The sequence below is a fragment of the Urocitellus parryii genome, chromosome 11 (assembly GCF_045843805.1).
Source record: "Urocitellus parryii isolate mUroPar1 chromosome 11, mUroPar1.hap1, whole genome shotgun sequence".
Classification (NCBI taxonomy): domain Eukaryota; kingdom Metazoa; phylum Chordata; class Mammalia; order Rodentia; family Sciuridae; genus Urocitellus; species Urocitellus parryii.
Genome location: NC_135541.1, coordinates 66827644 through 66834965, shown reverse-complemented (window position 1 = coordinate 66834965; position 7322 = coordinate 66827644). Strand labels below are relative to the sequence as shown.

At 37.2% G+C, this 7322-nt stretch overlaps 1 pseudogene; it reads right to left on the bottom strand.

Moving 5' to 3' along the window:
- Window positions 1–1461: 1461 nt before the first annotated feature.
- Window positions 1462–1703, bottom strand: LOC113193006 (costars family protein ABRACL pseudogene; annotated as a pseudogene).
- Window positions 1704–7322: the final 5619 nt, after the last annotated feature.

The window sequence follows — 7322 nt, the reverse complement described above, 5'->3', positions numbered from 1 at the left end:
GATCCTATTTTCAATTCTTTTTGATATATACTTAGGAGTAAAATTGCTAGATAGAACATGATAATTCTATTTTCAATTCTTTTGAGGAACCTTTATACAGTTTTCTATAGCAGCTCTACTGTTTTACATTCTCACCAACAAGGTACAAGGGTTTGTTCTCTATGTCCTTGTAAACACTTGCTATTTTCATTTTTTAAAATAGTGACCATTTTAATGGATATGCAATATCATTTTTTAAAAATATTTTTTAGTTGTAAGTAGATCTTTCATCTCATTTATTTATTTATATGTGATGCTGAGGATCAAACCCAGGGTCTCACACGTGCCAGGCAAGTGCTCTACCGCTGAGCCACAACTTCAGCCCCTGAAATATCTTATTGTAATTTTGATTTGCATTTCTCTGGCGATTAATTCATTGAGCATGCTTCTTGCCATTGTGTATCTTTTTTGGAGAAATGTCTATTCAACTCCTTTGCTCATTATTATTTTTATTTATTTACTTAATTTTTAATTTACAGTACTGAAGGTTTGAACTCAGGATGTTCTGCCACTGAGCAGTACCCCAACCAACCCTTTTCAATTTCTGAGAAAAGGTCTTGCTAATTGCAGTCTGAACTCAAACTTTTGATCCTCTTGCCTCAGGCTCCCAAGTCACTGGGATTACAAGTATCCACTAGCACACAGCTGAAGGAGTTCTTTATATATTGGGGATATTGACCTCATGTCAAATGTATGGTTTGCAAATATTTCTTCCATTCTATAGTTGCCTTTTTACTTTGTTGATTGTTTCCTTTGCTGTGCAGAGGTTTTAAAGTTTGATGTAATTCCATCATTTACTTTGTTTCTGTTGCTTGTACTTTTAGTGTCATATCCAAAAGACCATTGTTAAATCAATGTCATAAAGATTACCCTTTATTTGGTTCTTATCTTTTTTTGAAAAGAGACAGTTTTATGTCTTTATTACATGAGCATATTTTTTTTTTTGGTGGGGAGCTGGTCTTCAGTTTGTTTCTTGCTCTCACAGAACGTCAAGTACCTGAGAAAAATAATAGGCTTTATTCATTTTGCAGTGCAATAAATAGACTTTCTTTCAAGATATATAAAGGACAGACTTTTAAAATGTGAGCCTCTGGGGAGTGATATTGGCCAAATTACTTTGTCATATTGTGTGCCTGTATGAATATGTAACAACAAAGGCCATCATTATGAGTGACTAGAATGCACCAATAAGAAAATATGGTGAAAAAATAGTCTTTTTTTTTTTTTTTGTGTGTGTGTGTGTGTGTGTGTTTCTAAGAATTGAACTCAGGGCCTTGAGCACACTAGGCAAGCAGTCTACCACCAAGTGCCACACATTACCATTTGTTAAAAGTACAGTAAGTGTATATTAATTTCTTTATCCTTCCAGTTTATCAGAAACAAAGAATAACAATCCACAAAGTTATGCAAACCACATTAATCTCACAGCAATATAATGTCAACATCATCATAAATACCTTGCAAAAGTAGTTCTCCTGGGTACATAACAATCTTCCCTTGTTTTATAGCTTGGAGTTTTTGGTTCCCGTCAATGCTTCTAAAAGGTTGGCACAATTGTCTTAGAAAAGGACCTCAGATTTCACACTGAACTTTTCATCTTCATTTTTTGAACCCAAACAATGAATTCCCTCCACTAGGAGGTTAGCTTCATGATCTGCATTCATTGCTACCTCTTTGTTTTGTTTTCTTTTCCAATGAGGTTATCTTCTTCAATGCACAGGAGAGGAGGAGCTTGAAGCAGGAAGTAGTGAAGACAAAGGCAATGGCTTCGATGGAGGAAGAGGAGGAGAGGTCCTTATATATTTTTTCTTCTAAGATTCTTAGTTTCAGATTTTATATTTAGGTCTTTAAATGTTTCAAGTTAACTTTTGTGTCTGGTATAAGGTGAGAGTCTAGTTGCCTCCTGTGGATACCTGCCACAGTCTGGCTGCAGCAAACTAACGGGGGTGGGGGGTTACGAGCAACTTGTGAAGATTGATACAGCAGGAGTGGGAGCCATTTATTGTAAGACAGTAGGAGTATATACACATAACTAATACACAGCTTGTTCTTAATTAACATAAACTAGGTACAGCAGTCAACCAACAAGGAATCATCTTAATGATTACACACAGCTTAACTTAATTGACATAATCTAGACACAGCAAGTCAGTCATTAAAGAATCTATCATCTTAATGGCTCTCTGGTGTTACTTCTCAAACCACTCCCTCTGGCAAAATTCCAGGCGCCATCTTGACTTGTTTACGACCCTAACAGATACCCAGTTTTCCCAACACCATTTGTTAGACACTATCCTTTCCTCCTTATGTGATCTTGGCACACTTGTCAAAGATCACTTAACCTGACACGTGAGGGTTTCTTCCTGAGCTCTGTTCTGATCCATTGATCTATGTGTCTGTCTTTATGCCAGAACTATGATGTTTTAATTATGATAGCTTTGTAATATATTTTGAAATCAGGAACTGTGAAGAATTTTGCTTTTCCTTTCTCAATATTTTTGCTATTTAGGCTCCTTGGAGATTCTGTGTGAATTTGAAGATTTTTTTTTAAAATTTCTGCAAAAAAATGTCATTGTGACTTTCAAAGGAAATTTGTTGAATCTGTAGATTGTTTTGGATAGTAGAAACATTTCAACAATATTAAGTCTTCTGATCTATAAATACAGATTTTTTTCAATTTATTTATGTCTTCTTCATGTTATAACAGCAATGGTTCGTAGTTTTTGATGTACTAATATTTCATCTCCATGTAAATGGGATTTTGCCCCATTATAAATGGGATTATTTTATTTATTTAGTTTTCAGATTGCTCACTGGAAGTGTATAAAAATATACAACTAATTTTTGAGTGCTGATTTTGTATTTGGCAATTTTGCCCAATTAGTTCAGTAGTTCTAAAAGTATTTGTTTTATTTGGAATTGTTAGGATTTTCTGCAGATAAAATCATGTCATCTGTGAACAGAGATAGTTTTAATTCTTCCTTTCTAATTTGTATACCTTGTACTTATGATTTTTTGGCCTGATTTGTCTAGTTACAACTTCCATAGTATGTTCAATGGAAGTGAGAAGAGTAGATAGATATCTCTGCCTTGTTCTTGATCTTACAGGCAAAGCTCTCAGTTATTTACCAATGCATATACTGCTAGGTGTGGACTTTTCACATCTAGCTTTCATTATGTTGAGTACTTTCCCTCAATTTCTGAGTTTTTTTTAATCATCAAAGGGTATAGAATTTTGTTAAATAACTTTTCCACATCAATTGAGATGATCACGTGGTTTGTGTCTTTCACTCTGTTAGTATGGTGTATTACATTGATGATTTTCATATATTGAGTATTGCATTCCAGAAATATAACCACTTGGTTGTGATGGATAATCCTTTGAATGTGCTATTGATTTCGGTTTGCCAACATTTTATTGAGGATTTTCGCATTAATATTCACTAGGGATATGAGTTTATAGCTTTTGTTTCCTCACAGTATCTTTTTCTGATTTTCCCCTTTCCCTCCCAAGGGAGAAGCTGTGAGCTAGATGCCCTCTTTTTATTGCAATGAGCTGGGCCAGCCTCGTTTCAAGAGCTGATGCAGTTGAAAGGAGGCAATCTTTCTTACTCAATGTGGCTGTTCTTGGTTTTGAGCTTCTTTGGGGTACAGCAACTTCCTACCCAGTTTCAGGAGTTCTCAAAGACTTTTGGACAGTGTTTTGTTGTTGAATCAATGTCTCCACTGAGGAATGAGTTCTGGGCTTCTTATTATACCATCTTGCTGATCACCTGTGCAGTTGCTTTCATCACCTGTGCAGTCTTCTTGCCAAAAATTTTAACCTAAATCTAATCATGAGGAAATAATTTTTAAAAATCTGGAGATAATCTGAAGACAATTGGCATAAATGCTTCAAAAATATCAATGTCACAGAAGCCTTGCTCCCTGCTCCCCTCACCCCCAAAACAGGGAGAATATTCTAGATTAAAGAAGCCAAAAGATCTACAATAGCCAATGCAAGTGCATGAAGTTTGATTAGATTCTAACTTTTAAAAAAAGTCCTAGAACAGCCATGCTCAGTGGTGCATGCCTGTAGTCCCCAGCTACTTGGGAAGCTGAAGCAGGAGGATCACTTGAGCCTAAGAGTTCATGGCTGACCTGGGCGACATAGTAAGACCCTGTCTCAAAACAAACAAAGAAGCTGAAAAATTATGTAGGGATTGATGATGTTTGGATATACACTATTTGCTAGATGGTATTTTAAAATCAGTAATAAATCTCTTAGGTGTGATAATAGTATGATGAATATATAGAATATTCTTGTTTTTAGAAAATATATGCTAAAATATTTACAGGGAAATGTCATTGTGTCACACACACACAAAATAAGCAAATACATGGCAAAATATAACAGTTGACGAATCTATATGAAGGTTATAAAGGCATTCTTTAAATTTTTTTATACATTCAGTTTTCAAAATAAAAGATCAGGAGGAAATATTATTCTTATCATTGCCATTTTACAGATGAGAAAATTGAGATTCAGAGTGATTATGTCACCCAACAGCTAAGCTGGAAATTCAACCAGAGTAAGTTCATACAACTTTTGTATTTTGCTAAAGTGAATTCACAGAACTCCAGGTAAGAATTATTATCACTATTTTTTATGGAGAAAGAATCTGAGGCCCAGATAGGGGGTGGAGTTCCCAGGGTCACAGAGTATAGAAGGTTGAGCCTGAGCATCAGTCCTGTGTTCCCTTTGGAGTTTGGTCCTCTTTCCATTGTATGTGTTGGTGGGCGGGTGGGGAGGCGGAGAGAGGATTAGACTTAAAGTCTTATGTTTTCTCTTCCTGATAAACTCCCCACACTTTACCCTGACAAGTGTTAGTAAGATCTGGGAATGGGGCCAGCCCATGAGATGTAGCAGCTGCAGGTTTAGTTAACAGTCTGATGGGTTCTATGCACTTGTGTTCACTTTGCTCACTCTCCTCTCTTCCTTGCACCTGTCCCCACTCCCCTCAACTTCCTCCCCGCCCACACACACCCCACTCATTGCCCACAGGCCATATTCCTATGCATCCTTTAAGTCTCTGATAAAATTCCATTTCAGGAAATTTTCTTAACTCTCATCCACCCCTAGTTCATCCTCATGCTCCTAGGTTAAGATCTCCCTTTTCAGAGCTCCCTGTAATCATGGCAAATATTTATTGGGCGCCAAATATGAGCCCTTAACATTATCAACTCATTTAGTCTTCCAAACCTATGATAGGATTATCATCTCTATTTTATAATGAAGACATCAAGACTCAGGAATGTTAATTTTCTTAAGATCACACATGCAGTACAGATTCAAAAACAGGCATCTGGTTCAGAGCCTAAACTTGTAACACCCTGTGTCTGTTCTTCATAGCACCTGTAACACTTGCAAGTGTTTGTTTACTCTATGTCTTCCCTGTTTAGCTGAAAGCTCCACAGCTTGTTTACTAATAGATTCTGGCTCTTGGCCTAGGGCCTGGATATATCAGTAAATATTTGTTGATGGAAAGAGCAAGATACCTGGAATCAGAGCAGAATTGGCTACTTATGAAACAGGTGATTATTTCGAATAATCAGTTGACTTTGAAATACAGCAGTTTTTCTAGCTAAAAAAATGGGAAATCAAGTATTGTGGAAATTTATTACAGCTATGTGGGAAAGTATGTGATAAACCACTCTCCTGTATAAAGGTTATGAGGTTTCTTAAATCCAATGGGGTAATAACCGAAGCATGATCCTTCCAAAAGAGAAACAAGATAGATGGTGTAACCAGAAATAATTGTCACTCCCTGCTTATGCTGACTAGGCTTCCAGGACAGGTCTGGCATCCTAAGTTAAGCATGGAGCCTTGGGCTCACCAAAGAAGCCTGCCAGGGGAGTTGGCTGAAGTGCCATCTTTGTGAACCGCATTTGGGTGTGAGACTCGGTGTTTCCCTGTGGAGTTGGTGGGCTGAGTCTAGGGATGAAACAGTACACAGGGACAGTGTGGGGCAAAATCAGAAGAGAATAGGAACAAGAGAACTGTGGAACCACTGTCCCCACTCATCCACACAGCCACCCAATGCCAGGAGAGGGCCAAGAGGGACAAACCGAGGTCCCTGCAAAACAAATTGCTGAGGGTGCTATTCCCTCCCCATATCCTGTCTTCTGTTCAGACACTAGTGAAAGACTAGGGTGAGCAGGTCATTGTGAGGAATGTTGTCATGAGGCCATCCTGAGGGAGGCTGGGATAGTAATGAAATCTTAGAAAAACTTGGTTTTGACTTTTTTTTTTTTGTAAGTACTGGGGATTGAACCTAAGGGCCCTTTACCACTCAACTGCATCACCAGTCCTTTTTCACTTTTTATTTTGAGACACAGTCTTGCAAAGTAGCTAAGGCTGGCCTTGAACTTGTGATCCTCTTGCCTCAGTCTCTCTAGTCTAGGATTACAGGTGTGAGCCACCATGCCCGGCTTAATTTTCTGTATCTACAGGTATTCAGATACTTATGTTTGGCAGTATTCCAGAATGATTATTAAACATATATTTTGAAAACTAAGAAAAGAAAGTGACATCTCTCAGAATAAACATTATAGGAATGAGCAATGTCGCTCCTAACCCACATTGGTGGCCCAGTTAATTGCAGTCCAGTTGGTCTGACTTTTAGAGAATTGGATGAGACTTCCTAAAGGATATTGAGAGAGAAATATAGGATGGATATGACCCAGGCCCTGGATCAGATAATAAAAATACAAAGATAACTAAGCATAGGTCTTCTCTCAAGGAGCCCTCAATTTGGTGGGCTTTTACTTAGTTTAATTCTAAGAAATTAAAAATACAACAGGTGAAAGGATTAAGAATAATTAACTGGATTTCTATTTTTAGTGTAGTACTACTCAACCTTAGAAAAACTAATGGTATGGAGACACAGGAGGAATGACAATCAGTTTCTTTTTAAGTGACAAAAATCTAGAAGGAGTAACTAAAATGCTGCATGTCTGAGTCAATAGAAAGTTTTGAAAAACCAGAATCAATTAAGTCCAAATTGAACATTAGCTTAGGTTTAAAATAGTTAATTAGGTGAATGCACTATTAAACAACTTCTGACTTAGTAAACATTAAAAAAAAATTGACTCCGTTTTAGTCAATCACAGACTCAATGTGAGCCAGGAGCAGAACATAGTTGTTACAAATATGAAGGCAATCCAAAAATGGAACAACACATGTGGTGTGTTTGGAACAAAGGAAGCTGAACCACAACAGTTGCCTGTTCTGCTTGTCTTTA